This window comes from Taudactylus pleione, unplaced genomic scaffold (assembly GCF_031769625.1).
Source record: "Taudactylus pleione unplaced genomic scaffold, aTauple2 ptg000203l, whole genome shotgun sequence".
NCBI lineage: Eukaryota > Metazoa > Chordata > Amphibia > Anura > Myobatrachidae > Taudactylus > Taudactylus pleione.
In genome coordinates this window covers 6,782,000-6,801,601 of record NW_028284605.1, presented here as the reverse complement: position 1 = coordinate 6,801,601, position 19,602 = coordinate 6,782,000, and positions in this window count along the sequence as shown.

Genomic DNA, 19,602 nt, shown 5'->3' with positions numbered 1-19,602 from the left:
GTCAACAACATATAACTATTATATTACAATTTAATCTTAAAACATAATACTGCGGCAATGTACAAATAATATAGACAATGCATGATGGTAATATAAGCACATTATACTATGTCATACAGGTAAAAAGTGTATAACATATATAACAATGTTAAACATAAAGTTAAAATGCAGCAGATAACAATTCATAACAGTGATACATCAACATTTTACATAGTGCCAAAATGCTACGGCAGATAACATTAGGTAAATATGATGCCAAACAATATAATAAAGTGTCGTAATACAGCGGTAGAAAACACAAATTTAGAAGGAATCTTTCTTTGACCACTGTTTTGTCTCCACCCTGATGCCAAGAGGTAAATGACTGGCCTTCTTCTCCACTGCTGATGTTGTCTACAGTGAAGATGGAACTTAGGAGTCTTTTGCTGAGAAGATAGAAACATGAGCCATTTGCAGAGGAATGACAGTGTTCACTACGTGGGACTCCATGGAGCTCCAGGATCAGTAGGATGAAAGTTCTGGATGATCAAAGCATACACAGTATTTTGGCAGGAAGTATCTGCTAGATGACGTCCATTAGTAGCACTTACCTGTCAGAAGAAGGATCATTCTGTGAGGTTTGCCGCCATTGCTGGATCTTTAGCAGGTGCGTTTGCAATGTTTCTCCTTTTTGGAAAGCCTCAAACTGTAAAGATTAAGGCTTAGCTAGTTATGAAACACCATTTTAAATTTAAACCATTTTTGAGCCAATCAGGGAATCAAGACCCTTTTCTCCAACACAACAATGTATAAACACAATACATTAATTTATTGAACACTTTTTTGCAAACGATAACATTGTATTAACATAATACATAACAATGCTTTATACAGAGGCAAATATGCTTAAGTCAACAACATATAACTATTACATTACAATTTAATCTTAAAACATAATACTGCGTCAATGTACAAATAATATAGTCAATGCATGATGGTAATATAAGCACATTATACTATGTCATACAGGTAAAAAGTTTATAACATATATAATAATGCTAAACATAAAGTTAAAATGCAGCAGATAACAATTCATAACAGTGATACATCAACATTTTATATAGGGCCAAAATGATACAGCAGATAACATTAGGTAAATCTGATGCCAAACAATATAATACAGTGTCATAATACAGCAGTAGAGTACACCAATTTAGAAGGAATCTTTCTTTGACCACTGTTTGGTCTCCACCCTGATGCCAAGAGGTAAATGGCTGGCCTTCTTCTCCACTGCTGATGTTGTCTACAGTCAAGATGCAACTTAGGAGTCTTTTGCTGAGAAGATAGAGACATGTGTCATTTGCAGAGGAATGACACTGTTCACTACGTGGGACCCCATGGAGCTCCAGGTTCAGTAGGATGAAAGTTCAGGATGATCAAAGCATACACAGTATTTTGGCAGGAAGTGTCTGCTTGATGACGTCCATTAGTAGCACTTACCTGTCACAAGAAGGATCATTCCGTGAGGTTTGCCGCCATCGCTGGATCTTTAGCAGGTGCGTTTGCACTGTTTCTCCTTTTTGGAAAGCCTCAAACTGTAAAGATTAAGGCTTAGCTAGTTATGAAACACCATTTTAAATTTAAGCTATTTTTGAGCCAATCAGGGAATCAAGACCCTTTTCTCCAACACAACAATGTATAAACACAATACATTAATTTATTGATCTCTATTTTTGCAAAAGATAACATTGTATTAACATAATACATAACAATGCTATATACAGAGGCAAATGTGCTTAAGTCAACAACATATAACTATTACATTACAATTTAATCTTAAAACATAATACTGCGGCAATGTACAAATAATATAGACATGCATGATGGTAATATAAGCACATTATACTATGTCATACAGGTAAAAAGTGTATAACATATACAACAATGTTAAACATAAAGTTAAAATGCAGCAGATAACAATTCATAACAGTGATACATCAACATTTTATATAGGGACAAAATGCTACGACAGATAACATTAGGTAAATATGATGCCAAACAATATAATAAAGTGTCGTAATACTGCGGTAGAGTACACCAATTTAGAAGGAATCTTTCTTTGACCACTGTTTGGTCTCCACCCTGATGCCAAGAGGTAAATGGCTGGCCTTCTTCTCCACTGCTGATGTTGTCTACAGTGAAGATGGAACTTAGGAGTCTTTTGCTGAGAAGATAGAAACATGAGTCATTTGCAGAGGAATGACAGTGTTCACTACGTGGGACCCCATGGAGCTCCAGGATCAGTAGGATGAAAGTTCTGGATGATCAAAGCATACACAGTATTTTGGCAGGAAGTATCTGCTAGATGACGTCCATTAGTAGCACTTACCTGTCAGAAGAAGGATCATTCTGTGAAGTTTGCCGCCATTGCTGGATCTTTGGCAGGTGCGTTTGCACTGTTTCTCCTTTTTGGAAAGCCTCAAACTGTAAAGATTAAGGCTTAGCTAGTTATGAAACACCATTTTAATTTAAAACATTTTTGAGCCAATCAGGGAATCAAGACCCTTTTCTCCAACACAACAATGTATAAACACAATACATTAATTTATTGAACACTTTTTTGCAATCGATAACATTGTATTAACATAATACATAACAATGCTTTATACAGAGGCAAATATGCTTAAGTCAACAACATATAACTATTACATTACAATTTAATCTTAAAACATAATACTGCGGCAATGTACAAATAATATAGATAATGCATGATGGTAATATAAGCACATTATACTATGTCATACAGGTAAAAAGTGTATAACATATATAACAATGTTAAACACAAAGTTAAAATGCAGCAGATAACAATTCATAACAGTCATACATCAACATTTTATATAGGGACAAAATGCTACGGCAGATAACATTAGGTAAATATGATGCCAAACAATGTAATAATGTGTCGTAATACAGCGGTAGAGTACACCAATTTAGAAGGAATCTTTCTTTGACCACTGTATGGTCTCTACCCTGATGCCAATAGGTAAATGGCTGGCCTTCATCTCCACTGCTGATCTTGTCTACAGTCAAGAAGGGACTTAGGAGTCTTTTTTTGAGAAGATAGAGACATGAATCATTTGCAGAGGAATGACAGTGTTCACTATGTGGGACCCCATGGAGCTCCAGGTTCAGTAGGATGAAAGTTCTGGATGATCAAAGCATACACAGTATTTTGGCAGGAAGTATCTGCTTGATGACTTCCATTAGTAGCACTTACCTGTCACAAGAAGGATCATTCCGTGAGGTTTGCCGCCATCGCTGGATCTTTAGCAGGTGCGTTTGCACTGTTTCTCCTTTTTGGAAAGCCTCAAACTGTAAAGATTAAGGCTTAGCTAGTTATGAAACACCATTTTAAATTTAAGCTATGTTTGATCCAATCAGGGAATCAAGACCCTTTTCTCCAACACAACAATGTATAAACACAATACATTAATTTATTGAACTCTATTTTTGCAAAAGATAACATTGTATTAACATAATACATAACAATGCTATATACAGAGGCAAATGTGCTTAAGTCAACAACATATAACTATTACATTACAATTAATCTTAAAACATAATACTGCAGCAATGTACAAATAATATAGACAATGCATGATGGTAATATAAGCACATTATACTATGTCATACAGGGAAAAAGTGTATAACATATATAATAATGCTAAACATAAAGTTAAAATGCAGCAGATAACAATTCATAACAGTGATACATCAACATTTTATATAGGGCCAAAATGCTACGGCAGATAACATTAGGTAAATATGATGCCAAACAATATAATAAAGTGTCGTAATACAGCAGTAGAGTACACCAATTTAGAAGGAATCTTTCTTTGACCAGTGTTTGGTTTCCACCCTGATGCCAAGAGGTAAATGGCTGGCCTTCTTCTCCACTGCTGATGTTGTCTACAGTCAAGATGCAACTTAGGAGTCTTTTGCTGAGAAGATAGAGACATGAGTCATTTGCAGAGGAATGACACTGTTCACTACGTGGGACCCCATGGAGCTCCAGGATCAGTAGGATGAAAGTTCTGGATGATCAAAGCATACACAGTATTTTGGCAGGAAGTGTCTGCTTGATGACTTCCATTAGTAGCACTTACCTGTCAGAAGAAGGATCATTCCGTGAGGATTGCCGCCATCGCTGGATCTTTAGCAGTTGCGTTTGCACTGTTTCTCCTTTTTGGAAAGCCTCAAACTGTAAAGATTAAGGCTTAGCTAGTTATGAAACACCATTTTAAATTTAAGCTATTTTTGAGCCAATCAGGGAATCAAGACCCTTTTCTCCAACACAAGAATGTATAAACACAATACATTAATCTATTGAACACTTTTTTTCCAAATGATAACATTGTATTAACATAATACATAACAATGCTTTATACAGAGGCAAATATGCTTAAGTCAACAACATATAACTATTATATTACAATTTAATCTTAAAACATAATACTGCGGCAATGTACAAATAATATAGACAATGCATGATGGTAATATAAGCACATTATACTATGTCATACAGGTAAAAAGTGTATAACATATATAACAATGTTAAACATAAAGTTAAAATGCAGCAGATAACAATTCATAGCAGTGATACATCAAAATTTTATATAGGGACAAAATGCTACGGCAGATAACATTAGGTAAATATGATGCCAAACAATGTAATAATCTGTCGTAATACAGTGGTAGAGTACACCAATTTAGAAGGAATCTTTCTTTGACCACTGTTTGGTCTCCACCCTGATGCCAAGAGGTAAATGGCTGGCCTTCTTCTCCACTGCTGATCTTGTCTACAGTCAAGATGGAACTTAGGAGTCTTTTTTTGAGAAGATAGAGACATGAATCATTTGCAGAGGAATGACAGTGTTCACTATGTGGGACCCCATGGAGCTCTAGGTTCAGTAGGATGAAAGTTCTGGATGATCAAAGCATACACAGTATTTTGGCAGGAAGTATCTGCTTGATGACTTCCATTAGTAGCACTTACCTGTCACAAGAAGGATCATTCCGTGAGGTTTGCCGCCATCGCTGGATCTTTAGGAGGTGCGTTTGCACTGTTTCTCCTTTTTGGAAAGCCTCAAACTGTAAAGATTAAGTCTTAGCTAGTTATGAAACACCATTTTAAATTTAAGCTATTTTTGAGCCAATCAGGGAATCAAGACCCTTTTCTCCAACACAACAATGTATAAACACAATACATTAATTTATTGAACTCCATTTTTGCAAAAGATAACATTGTATTAACATAATACATAACAATGTTATATACAGAGGCAAATGTGCTTAAGTCAACAACATATAACTATTACATTACAATTTAATCTTAAAACATAATACTGCGGCAATGTACAAATAATATAGACAATGCATGATGGTAATATAAGCACATTATACTATGTCATACAGGTAAAAAGTGTATAACATATATAATAATGCTAAACATAAAGTTAAAATGCAGCAGATAATTCATAACAGTGATACATCAACATTTTATATAGGGCCATAATGCTACGGCAGATAACATTAGGTAAAAATGATGCCAAACAATATAATAAAGTGTTGTAATACAGCGGTAGAGTACACCAATTTAGAAGGAATCTTTCTTTGACCAGTGTTTGGTTTCCACCCTGATGCTAAGAGGTAAATGGCTGGCCTTCTTCTCCACTGCTGATGTTGTCTACAGTCAAGATGCAACTTAGGAGTCTTTTGCTGAGAAGATAGAGACATGAGTCATTTGCAGAGGAATGACAGAGTTCACTATGTGGGACCCCATGGAGCTCTAGGTTCAGTAGGATGAAAGTTCTGGATGATCAAAGCATACACAGTATTTTGGCAGGAAGTATCTGCTTGATGACTTCCATTAGTAGCACTTACCTGTCAGAAGAAGAATCATTCCGTGAGGTTTGCCGCCATCGCTGGATCTTTAGCAGGTGCGTTTGCACTGTTTCTCCTTTTTGGAAAGCCTCAAACTGTAAAGATTAAGGCTTAGCTAGTTATGAAACACCATTTTAAATTTCAGCTTTTTTTGAGCCAATCAGGGAATCAAGACCCTTTTCTCCATCACAACAATGTATAAACACAATACATTAATCTATTGAACACTTTTTTTCCAAATGATAACATTGTATTAACATAATACATAACAATGCTTTATACAGAGGCAAATATGCTTAAGTCAACAACATATAACTATTATATTACAATTTAATCTTAAAACATAATACTGCGGCAATGTACATATAATATAGACAATGCATGATGGTAATATAAGCACATTATACTATGTCATACAGGTAAAAAGTGTATAACATATATAACAATGTTAAACATAAAGTTAAAATGCAGCAGATAACAATTCATAGCAGTGATACATCAACATTTTATATAGGGACAAAATGCTACGGCAGATAACATTAGGTAAATATGATGCCAAACAATGTAATAATGTGTCGTAATACAGCGGTAGAGTACACCAATTTAGAAGGAATCTTTCTTTGACCACTGTTTGGTCTCCACCCTGATGCTAAGAGGTAAATGGCTGGCCTTCTTCTCCACTGCTGATCTTGTCTACAGTCAAGATGGAACTTAGGAGTCTTTTTTTGAGAAGATAGAGACATGAATCATTTGCAGAGGAATGACAGTGTTCACTATGTGGGACCCCATGGAGCTCCAGGTTCAGTAGGATGAAAGTTCTGGATGATCAAAGCATACACAGTATTTTGGCAGGAAGTGTCTGCTAGATGACGTCCATTAGTAGCACTTACCTGTCAGAAGAAGGATCATTCTGTGAGGTTTGCCGCCATTGCTGGATCTTTAGCAGTTGCGTTTGCACTGTTTCTCCTTTTTGGAAAGCCTCAAACTGTAAAGATTAAGGCTTAGCTAGTTATGAAACACCATTTTAAATTTAAGCTATTTTTGAGCCAATCAGGGAATCAAGACCCTTTTCTCCATCACAACAATGTATAAACACAATACATTTATTTATTGAACACTTTTTTGCAAACGATAACATTGTATTAACATAATACATAACAATGCTTTATACAGAGGCAAATATGCTTAAGTCAACAACATATAACTATTACATTACAATTTAATCTTAAAACATAATACTGCGGCAATGTACAAATAGTATAAACAATGCATGATGGTAATATAAGCACATTATACTATGTCATACAGGTAAAAAGTGTATAACATATATAATAATGCTAAACATAAAGTTAAAATGCAGCAGATAACAATTCATAACAGTGATACATCAACATTTTATATAGGGCCAAAATGCTACGGCAGATAACATTAGGTAAATATGATGCCAAACAATATAATAAAGTGTCGTAATACAGCAGTAGATTACACAAATTTAGAAGGAATCTTTCTTTGACCACTGTTTGGTCTCCACCCTGATGCCAAGAGGTAAATGGCTGGCCTTCTTCTCCACTGCTGATGTTGTCTACAGTCAAGATGCAACTTAGGAGTCTTTTGCTGAGAAGATAGAGACATGAGTCATTTGCAGAGGAATGACACTGTTCACTACGTGGGACCCCATGGAGCTCCAGGATCAGTAGGATGAAAGTTCTGGATGATCAAAGCATACACAGTATTTTGGCAGGAAGTGTCTGCTTGATGACTTCCATTAGTAGCACTTACCTTTCAGAAGAAGGATCATTCCGTGAGGTTTGCTGCCATCGCTGGATCTTTAGCAGGTGCGTTTGCACTGTTTCTCCTTTTTGGAAAGCCTCAAACTGTAAAGATTAAGGCTTAGCTAGTTATGAAACACAATTTTAAATTTAAGGTGTTTTTGAGCCAATCAGGGAATCAAGACCCTTTTCTCCAACACAACAATGTATAAACACAATACATTAATTTATTGAACTCTATTTTTGCAAAAGATAACATTGTATTAACATAATACATAACAATGCTTTATACAGAGGCAAATGTGCTTAAGTCAACAACATATAACTATTATATTACAATTTAATCTTAAAACATAATACTGCGGCAATGTACAAATAATATAGACAATGCATGATGGTAATATAAGCACATTATACTATGTCATACAGGAAAAAGTGTATAACATATATAACAATGTTAAACATAAAGTTAAAATGCAACAGATAACAATTCATAACAGTGATACATCAACATTTTATATAGGGCCAAAATGCAACGGCAGATAACATTAGGAAAATATGATGCCAAACAATATAATAAAGTGTCGTAATACAGTGGTAGAATACACCAATTTAGAAGGAATCTTTCTTTGATCACTGTTTGGTCTCCACCCTGATGCCAAGAGGTAAATGGCTGGCCTTCTTCTCCACTGCTGATGTTGTCTACAGTGAAGATGGAAAATAGGAGTCTTTTGCTGAGAAGATAGAGACATGAGTCATTTGCAGAGGAATGACAGTGTTCACTACGTGGGACCCCATGGAGCTCCAGGATCAGTAGGATGAAAGTTCTGGATGATCAAAGCATACACAGTATTTTGGCAGGAAGTATCTGCTTGATGACGTCCATTAGTAGCACTTACCTGTCAGAAGAAGGATCATTCTGTGAGGTTTGCCGCCATCGCTGGATCTTTAGCAGGTGCGTTTGCACTGTTTCTCCTTTTTGGAAAGCCTCAAACTGCAAGGTTAAGGCTTAGTTAGTTATGAAACACCATTTTAAATTTAAAACATTTTTGAGCCAATCAGGGAATCAAGACCCTTTTCTCCAACACAACAATGTATAAACACAATACATTAATTTATTGAACTCTATTTTTGCAAAAGATAACATTGTATTAACATTATACATAACAATGCTATATACAGAGGCAAATGTGCTTAAGTCAACAACATATAACTATTACATTACAATTTAATCTTAAAACATAATACTTCGGCAATGTACAAATAATATAGACAATGCATGATGGTAATATAAGCACATTATACTATGTCATACAGGTAAAAAGTGTATAACATATATAATAATGCTAAACATAAAGTTAAAATGCAGCAGATAACAATTCATAACAGTGATACATCAACATTTTATATAGTGACAAAATGCTACGGCAGATAACATTAGGTAAATATGATGCCAAACAATATAATAAAGTGTCGTAATACAGCAGTAGACTAGAGTACACCAATTTAGAAGGAATCTTTCTTTGACCACTGTTTGGTCTCCACCCTGATGCCAATAGGTAAATGGCTGGCCTTCTTCTCCACTGCTGATCTTGTCTACAGTCAAGATGGAACTTAGGAGTCTTTTTTTGAGAAGATAGAGACATGAATCATTTGCAGAGGAAAGACAGAGTTCACTGTGTGGGACCCCATGGAGCTCCAGGTTCAGTAGGATGAAAGTTCTGGATGATCAAAGCATACACAGTATTTTGGCAGGAAGTATCTGCTTGATGACTTCCATTAGTAGCTCGTACCTGTCACAAGAAGGATCATTCCATGAGGTTTGCCGCCATCGCTGGATCTTTAGCAGGTGCGTTTGCACTGTTTCTCCTTTTTGGAAAGCCTCAAACTGTAAAGATTAAGGCTTAGCTAGTTATGAAACACCATTTTAAATTTCAGCTATTTTTGAGCCAATCAGGGAATCAAGACCCTTTTCTCCAACACAAGAATGTATAAACACAATACATTAATCTATTGAACACTTTTTTTCCAAATGATAACATTGTATTAACATAATACATAACAATGCTTTATACAGAGGCAAATATGCTTAAGTCAACAACATATAACTATTATATTACAATTTAATCTTAAAACATAATACTGCGGCAATGTACAAATAATATAAACAATGCATGATGGTAATATAAGCACATTATACTATGTCATACAGGTAAAAAGTGTATAACATATATAACAATGTTAAACATAAAATTAAAATGCAGCAGATAACAATTCATAACAGTGATACATCAACATTTTATATAGGGCCAAAATGTTACGGCAGATAACATTAGGTAAATATGATGCCAAACAATATAATAAAGTGTCGTAATACTGTGGTAGAGTACACCAATTTAGAAGGAATCTTTCTTTGACCACTGTTTGGTCTCCACCCTGATGCCAAGAGGTAAATGGCTGGCCTTCTTCTCCACTGCTGATGTTGTCTACAGTCAAGATGGAACTTAGGAGTCTTTTGCTGAGAAGATAGAAACATGAGTCATTTGCAGAGGAATGACAGTGTTCACTACGTGGCACCCCATGGAGCTCCAGGATCAGTAGGATGAAAGTTCTGGATGATCAAAGCATACACAGTATTTTGGCAGGAAGTATCTGCTAGATGACGTCCATTAGTAGCACTTACCTGTCAGAAGAAGGATCATTCTGTGAGGTTTGCCGCCATCGCTGGATCTTTAGCAGGTGCTTTTGCACTGTTTCTCCTTTTTGGAAAGCCTCAAACTGTAAAGATTAAGGCTTAGCTAGTTATGAAACACCATTTTAAATTTAAGCTGTTTTTGAGCCAATCAGGGAATCAAGACCCTTTTCTCCAACACAACAATGTATAAACACAATACATTAATTAATTGAACTCTATTTTTGCAAAAGATAACATTCTATTAACATAATACATAACAATGCTATATACAGAGGCAAATGTGCTTAAGTCAACAACATATAACTATTATATTACAATTTAATCTTAAAACATAATACTGCTTCAATGTACAAATAATATAGACAATGCATGATGGTAATATAAGCACATTATACTATGTCATACAGGTAAAAAATGTATAACATATATAACAATGTTAAACATAAAGTTAAAATGCAGCAGATAACAATTCATAACAGTGATACATCAACATTTTATATAGGGACAAAATGCTACGGCAGATAACATTAGGTAAATATGATGCCAAACAATATAATAAAGTGTTGTAATACAGCGGTAGAATACACCAATTTAGAAGGAATCTTTCTTTGACCACTGTTTGGTCTCCACCCTTATGCCAAGAGATAAATGGCTGGCCTTCTTCTTCATTGTATTAATTACAAATAATATAGACAATGCATGATGGTAATATAAGCACATTATACTATGTCATACAGGTAAAAAGTGTATAACATATATAATAATGCTAAACATAAAGTTAAAATGCAGCAGATAACAATTCATAACAGTGATACATCAACATTTTATATAGGGCCAAAATGCTACGGCAGATAACATTAGGTAAATCTGATGCCAAACAATATAATACAGTGTTGTAATACAGCAGTAGAGTACACCAATTTAGAAGGAATCTTTCTTTGACCACTGTTTGGTCTCCACCCTGATGCCAAGAGGTAAATGGCTGGCCTTCTTCTCCACTGCTGATGTTGTCTACAGTCAAGATGCAACTTAGGAGTCTTTTGCTGAGAAGATAGAGACATGAGTAATTTGCAGAGGAATGACACTGTTCACTACGTGGGACCCCATGGAGCTCCAGGATCAGTAGGATGAAAGTTCTGGATGATCAAAGCATACACAGTATTTTGGCAGGAAGTGTCTGCTAGATGACGTCCATTAGTAGCACTTACCTGTCAGAAGAAGGATCATTCTGTGAGGTTTGCCGCCATCGCTGGATCTTTAGCAGTTGCGTTTGCACTGTTTCTCCTTTTTGGAAAGCCTCAAACTGTAAAGATTAAGGCTTAGCTAGTTATGAAACAACATTTTAAATTTAAGCTATTTTTGAGCCAATCAGGGAATCAAGACCCTTTTCTCCATCACAACAATGTATAAACACAATACATTAATTTATTGAACACTTTTTTGCAAACGATAACATTGTAATAACATGATACATAACAATGCTTTATACAGTGGCAAATATGCTTAAGTCAACAACATATAACTATTACATTACAATTTAATCTTAAAACATAATACTGCGGCAATGTACAAATAATATAGTCAATGCATGATGGTAATATAAGCACATTATACTATGTCATACAGGTAAAAAGTGTATAACATATATAACAATGTTAAACATAAAGTTAAAATGCAGCAGATAACAATTCATAACAGTGATACATCAACATTTTACATAGGGCCAAAATGCTACGGCAGATAACATTAGGTAAATATGATGCCAAACAATATAATAAAGTGTCGTAATACAGCGGTAGAAAACACAAATTTAGAAGGAATCTTTCTTTGACCACTGTTTGGTCTCCACCCTGATGCCAAGAGGTAAATGACTGGCCTTCTTCTCCACTGCTGATGTTGTCTACAGTGAAGATGGAACTTAGGAGTGTTTTGCTGAGAAGATAGAAACATGAGTTATTTGCAGAGGAATGACAGTGTTCACTACGTGAGACCCCATGGAGCTCCAGGATCAGTAGGATGAAAGTTCTGGATGATCAAAGCATACACAGTATTTTGGCAGGAAGTATCTGCTAGATGACGTCCATTAGTAGCACTTACCTGTCAGAAGAAGGATCATTCTGTGAGGTTTGCCGCCATTGCTGGATCTTTAGCAGGTGTGTTTGCAATGTTTCTCCTTTTTGGAAAGCCTCAAACTGTAAAGATTAAGGCTTAGCTAGTTATGAAACACCATTTTAAATTTAAAACATTTTTGAGCCAATCAGGGAATCAAGACCCTTTTCTCCAACACAACAATGTATAAACACAATACATTAATTTATTGAACACTTTTTTGCAAACGATAACATTGTAATAACATAATACATAACAATGCTTTATACAGTGGCAAATATGCTTAAGTCAACAACATATAACTATTACATTACAATTTAATCTTAAAACATAATACTGCGTCAATGTACAAATAATATAGTCAATGCATGATGGTAATATAAGCACATTATACTATGTCATACAGGTAAAAAGTGTATAACATATATAATAATGCTAAACATAAAGTTAAAATGCAGCAGATAACAATTCATAACAGTGATACATCAACATTTTATATAGGGCCAAAATGCTACAGCAGATAACATTAGGTAAATCTGATGCCAAACAATATAATACAGTGTCGTAATACAGCAGTAGAGTACACCAATTTAGAAGGAATCTTTCTTTGACCACTGTTTGGTCTCCACCCTGATGCCAAGAGGTAAATGGCTGGCCTTCTTCTCCACTGCTGATGTTGTCTACAGTCAAGATGCAACTTAGGAGTCTTTTGCTGAGAAGATAGAGACATGAGTAATTTGCAGAGGAATGACACTGTTCACTACGTGGGACCCCATGGAGCTCCAGGATCAGTAGGATGAAAGTTCTGGATGATCAAAGCATACACAGTATTTTGGCAGGAAGTGTCTGCTAGATGACGTCCATTAGTAGCACTTACCTGTCAGAAGAAGGATCATTCTGTGAGGTTTGCCGCCATCGCTGGATCTTTAGCAGTTGCGTTTGCACTGTTTCTCCTTTTTGGAAAGCCTCAAACTGTAAAGATTAAGGCTTAGCTAGTTATGAAACAACATTTTAAATTTAAGCTATTTTTGAGCCAATCAGGGAATCAAGACCCTTTTCTCCATCACAACAATGTATAAACACAATACATTAATTTATTGAACACTTTTTTGCAAACGATAACATTGTAATAACATAATACATAACAATGCTTTATACAGTGGCAAATATGCTTAAGTCAATAACATATAACTATTACATTACAATTTAATCTTAAAACATAATACTGCGGCAATGTACAAATAATATAGTCAATGCATGATGGTAATATAAGCACATTATACTATGTCATACAGGTAAAAAGTGTATAACATATATAATAATGCTAAACATAAAGTTAAAATGCAGCAGATAACAATTCATAACAGTAATACATCAACATTTTATATAGGGACAAAATGCTACGGCAGATAACATTAGGTAAATATGATGCCAAACAATATAATAAAGTGTCGTAATACTGCGGTAGAGTACACCAATTTAGAAGGAATCTTTCTTTGACCACTGTTTGGTCTCCACCCTGATGCCAAGAGGTAAATGGATGGCCTTCTTCTCCACTGCTGATGTTGTCTACAGTCAAGATGCAACTTAGGAGTGTTTTGCTGAGAAGATAGAAACATGAGTCATTTGCAGAGGAATGACAGTGTTCACTACGTGGGACCCCATGGAGCTCCAGGATCAGTAGGATGAAAGTTCTGGATGATCAAAGCATACACAGTATTTTGGCAGGAAGTATCTGCTAGATGACGTCCATTAGTAGCACTTACTTGTCAGAAGAAGGATCATTCTGTGAGGTTTGCCGCCATTGCTGGATCTTTAGCAGGTGCGTTTGCAATGTTTCTCCTTTTTGGAAAGCCTCAAACTGTAAAGATTAAGGCTTAGCTAGTTATGAAACACCATTTTAAATTTAAAACATTTTTGAGCCAATCGGGGAATCAAGACCCTTTTCTCCAACACAACAATGTATAAACACAATACATTAATTTATTGAACACTTTTTTGCAAACGATAACATTGTAATAACATAATACATAACAATGCTTTATACAGTGGCAAATATGCTTAAGTCAACAACATATAACTATTACATTACAATTTAATCTTAAAACATAATACTGCGTCAATGTACAAATAATATAGTCAATGCATGATGGTAATATAAGCACATTATACTATGTCATACAGGTAAAAAGTGTATAACATATATAATAATGCTAAACATAAAGTTAAAATGCAGCAGATAACAATTCATAACAGTGATACATCAACATTTTATATAGGGCCAAAATGCTACAGCAGATAACATTAGGTAAATCTGATGCCAAACAATATAATACAGTGTCGTAATTCAGCAGTAGAGTACACCAATTTAGAAGGAATCTTTCTTTGACCACTGTTTGGTCTCCACCCTGATGCCAAGAGGTAAATGGCTGGCCTTCTTCTCCACTGCTGATCTTGTCTACAGTCAAGATGCAACTTAGGAGTCTTTTGCTGAGAAGATAGAGACATGAGTAATTTGCAGAGGAATGACACTGTTCACTACGTGGGACCAGATGGAGCTCCAGGATCAGTAGGATGAAAGTTCTGGATGATCAAAGCATACACAGTATTTTGGCAGGAAGTATCTGCTTGATGACTTCCATTAGTAGCACTTACCTGTCACAAGAAGGATCAATCCGTGAGGTTTGCCGCCATCGCTGGATCTTTAGCAGGTGCGTTTGCACTGTTTCTCCTTTTTGGAAAGCCTCAAACTGTAAAGATTAAGGCTTAGCTAGTTATGAAACACCATTTTAAATTTAAGCTATTTTTGAGCCAATCAGGGAATCAAGACCCTTTTCTCCAACACAACAATGTATAAACACAATACATTAATTTATTGAACTCTATTTTTGCCAAAGATAACATTGTATTAACATATTACATAACAATGCTTTATACAGAGGCAAATATGCTTAAGTCAACAACATATAACTATTACATTACAATTTAATCTTAAAACATAATACTGCGTCAATGTACAAATAATATAGTCAATGCATGATGGTAATATAAGCACATTATACTATGTCATACAGGTAAAAAGTTTATAACATATATAATAATGCTAAACATAAAGTTAAAATGCAGCAGATAACAATTCATAACAGTGATACATCAACATTTTATATAGGGCCAAAATGCTACAGCAGATAACATTAGGTAAATCTGATGCCAAACAATATAATACAGTGTCATAATACAGCAGTAGAGTACACCAATTTAGAAGGAATCTTTCTTTGACCACTGTTTGGTCTCCACCCTGATGCCAAGAGGTAAATGGCTGGCCTTCTTCTCCACTGCTGATGTTGTCTACAGTCAAGATGCAACTTAGGAGTCTTTTGCTGAGAAGATAGAGACATGTGTCATTTGCAGAGGAATGACACTGTTCACTACGTGGGACCCCATGGAGCTCCAGGATCAGTAGGATGAAAGTTCAGGATGATCAAAGCATACACAGTATTTTGGCAGGAAGTGTCTGCTTGATGACGTCCATTAGTAGCACTTACCTGTCAGAAGAAGGATCATTCTGTGATCTTTGCCGCCATTGCTGGATCTTTAGCAGGTGCGTTTGCACTGTTTCTCCTTTTTGGAAAGCCTCAAACTGTAAAGATTAAGGCTTAGCTAGTTATGAAACACCATTTTAAATTTAAGCCTTTTTTGAGCCAATCAGGGAATCAAGACCCTTTTCTCCAACACAACAATGTATAAACACAATACATTAATTTATTGAACTCTATTTTTGCAAAAGATAACATTGTATTAACATAATACATAACAATGCTATATACAGAGGCAAATGTGCTTAAGTCAACAACATATAACTATTATATTACAATTTAATCTTAAAACATAATACTGCTTCAATGTACAAATAATATAGACAATGCATGATGGTAATATAAGCACATTATACTATGTCATACAGGTAAAAAGTGTATAACATATATAACAATGTTAAACATAAAGTTAAAATGCAGCAGATAACAATTCATAACAGTGATACATCAACATTTTACATAGGGCCAAAATGCTACGGCAGATAACATTAGGTAAATATGATGCCAAACAATATAATAAAGTGTCGTAATACAGCGGTAGAAAACACCAATTTAGAAGGAATCTTTCTTTGACCACTGTTTGGTCTCCACCCTGATGCCAAGAGGTAAATGGCTGGCCTTCTTCTCCACTGCTGATGTTGTCTACAGTCAAGATGCAACTTAGGAGTCTTTTGCTGAGAAGATAGAGACATGAGTAATTTGCAGAGGAATGACACTGTTCACTACGTGGGACCCCATGGAGCTCCAGGATCAGTAGGATGAAAGTTCTGGATGATCAAAGCATACACAGTATTTTGGCAGGAAGTGTCTGCTAGATGACGTCCATTAGTAGCACTTACCTGTCAGAAGAAGGATCATTCTGTGAGGTTTGCCGCCATCGCTGGATCTTTAGCAGTTGCGTTTGCACTGTTTCTCCTTTTTGGAAAGCCTCAAACTGTAAAGATTAAGGCTTAGCTAGTTATGAAACAACATTTTAAATTTAAGCTATTTTTGAGCCAATCAGGGAATCAAGACCCTTTTCTCCATCACAACAATGTATAAACACAATACATTAATTTATTGAACACTTTTTTGCAAACGATAACATTGTAATAACATAATACATAACAATGCTTTATACAGTGCCAAATATGCTTAAGTCAACAACATATAACTATTACATTACAATTTAATCTTAAAACATAATACTGCGGCAATGTACAAATAATATAGACAATGCATGATGGTTATATAAGCACATTATACTATGTCATACAGGTAAAAAGTGTATAACATATATAATAATGCTAAACATAAAGTTAAAATGCAGCAGATAACAATTCATAACAGTGATACATCAACATTTTACATAGGGCCAAAATGCTACGGCAGATAACATTAGGTAAATATGATGCCAAACAATATAATAAAGTGTCGTAATACAGCGGTAGAAAACACAAATTTAGATGGAATCTTTCTTTGACCACTGTTTGGTCTCCACCCTGATGCCAAGAGGTAAATGACTGGCCTTCTACTCCACTGCTGATGTTGTCTACAGTGAAGATGGAACTTAGGAGTGTTTTGCTGAGAAGATAGAAACATGAGTCATTTGCAGAGGAATGACAGTGTTCACTACGTGAGACCCCATGGAGCTCCAGGATCAGTAGGATGAAAGTTCTGGATGATCAAAGCATACACAGTATTTTGGCAGGAAGTATCTGCTAGATGATGTCCATTAGTAGCACTTACCTGTCAGAAGAAGGATCATTCTGTGAGGTTTGCCGCCATTGCTGGATCTTTAGCAGGTGCGTTTGCAATGTTTCTCCTTTTTGGAAAGCCTCAAACTGTAAAGATTAAGGCTTAGCTAGTTATGAAACACCATTTTAAATTTAAAACATTTTTGAGCCAATCAGGGAATCAAGACCCTTTTCTCCAACACAACAATGTATAAACACAATACATTAATTTATTGAACACTTTTTTGCAAACGATAACATTGTAATAACATAATACATAACAATGCTTTATACAGTGGCAAATATGCTTAAGTCAACAACATATAACTATTACATTACAATTTAATCTTAAAACATAATACTGCGTCAATGTACAAATAATATAGTCAATGCATGATGGTAATATAAGCACATTATACTATGTCATACAGGTAAAAAGTGTATAACATATATAATAATGCTAAACATAAAGTTAAAATGCAGCAGATAACAATTCATAACAGTGATACATCAACATTTTATATAGGGCCAAAATGCTACAGCAGATAACATTAGGTAAATCTGATGCCAAACAATATAATAAAGTGTCGTAATACAGCAGTAGAGTACACCAATTTAGAAGGAATCTTTCTTTGACCACTGTTTGGTCTCCACCCTGATGCCAAGAGGTAAATGGCTGGCCTTCTTCTCCACTGCTGATGTTGTCTACAGTCAAGATGCAACTTAGGAGTCTTTTGCTGAGAAGATAGAGACATGAGTATTTTGCAGAGGAATGACACTGTTCACTACGTCGGACCCCATGGAGCTCCAGGATCAGTAGGATGAAAGTTCTGGATGATCAAAGCATACACAGTATTTTGGCAGGAAGTGTCTGCTAGATGACGTCCATTAGTAGCACTTACCTGTCAGAAGAAGGATCATTCTGTGAGGTTTGCCGCCATCGCTGGATCTTTAGCAGTTGCGTTTGCACTGTTTCTCCTTTTTGGAAAGCCTCAAACTGTAAAGATTAAGGCTTAGCTAGTTATGAAACAACATTTTAAATTTAAGCTATTTTTGAGCCAATCAGGGAATCAAGACCCTTTTCTCCATCACAACAATGTATAAACACAATACATTAATTTATTGAACACTTTTTTGCAAACGATAACATTGTAATAACATAATACATAACAATGCTTTATACAGTGGCAAATATGCTTAAGTCAACAACATATAACTATTACATTACAATTTAATCTTAAAACATAATACTGCGGCAATGTACAAATAATATAGTCATTGCATGATGGTAATATAAGCACATTATACTATGTCATACAGGTAAAAAGTGTATAACATATATAATAATGCTAAACATAAAGTTAAAATGCAGCAGATAACAATTCATAACAGTGATACATCAACATTTTATATAGGGCCAAAATGCTACAGCAGATAACATTAGGTAAATCTGATGCCAAACAATATAATACAGTGTCGTAATACAGCAGTAGAGTACACCAATTTAGAAGGAATCTTTCTTTGACTACTGTTTGGTCTCCACCCTGATGCCAAGAGGTAAATGGCTGGCCTTCTTCTCCACTGCTGATGTTGTCTACAGTCAAGATGCAACTTAGGAGTCTTTTGCTGAGAAGATAGAGACATGAGTAATTTGCAGAGGAATGACACTGTTCACTACGTGGGACCCCATGGAGCTCCAGGATCAGTAGGATGAAAGTTCTGGATGATCAAAGCATACACAGTATTTTGGCAGGAAGTGTCTGCTAGATGACGTCCATTAGTAGCACTTACCTGTC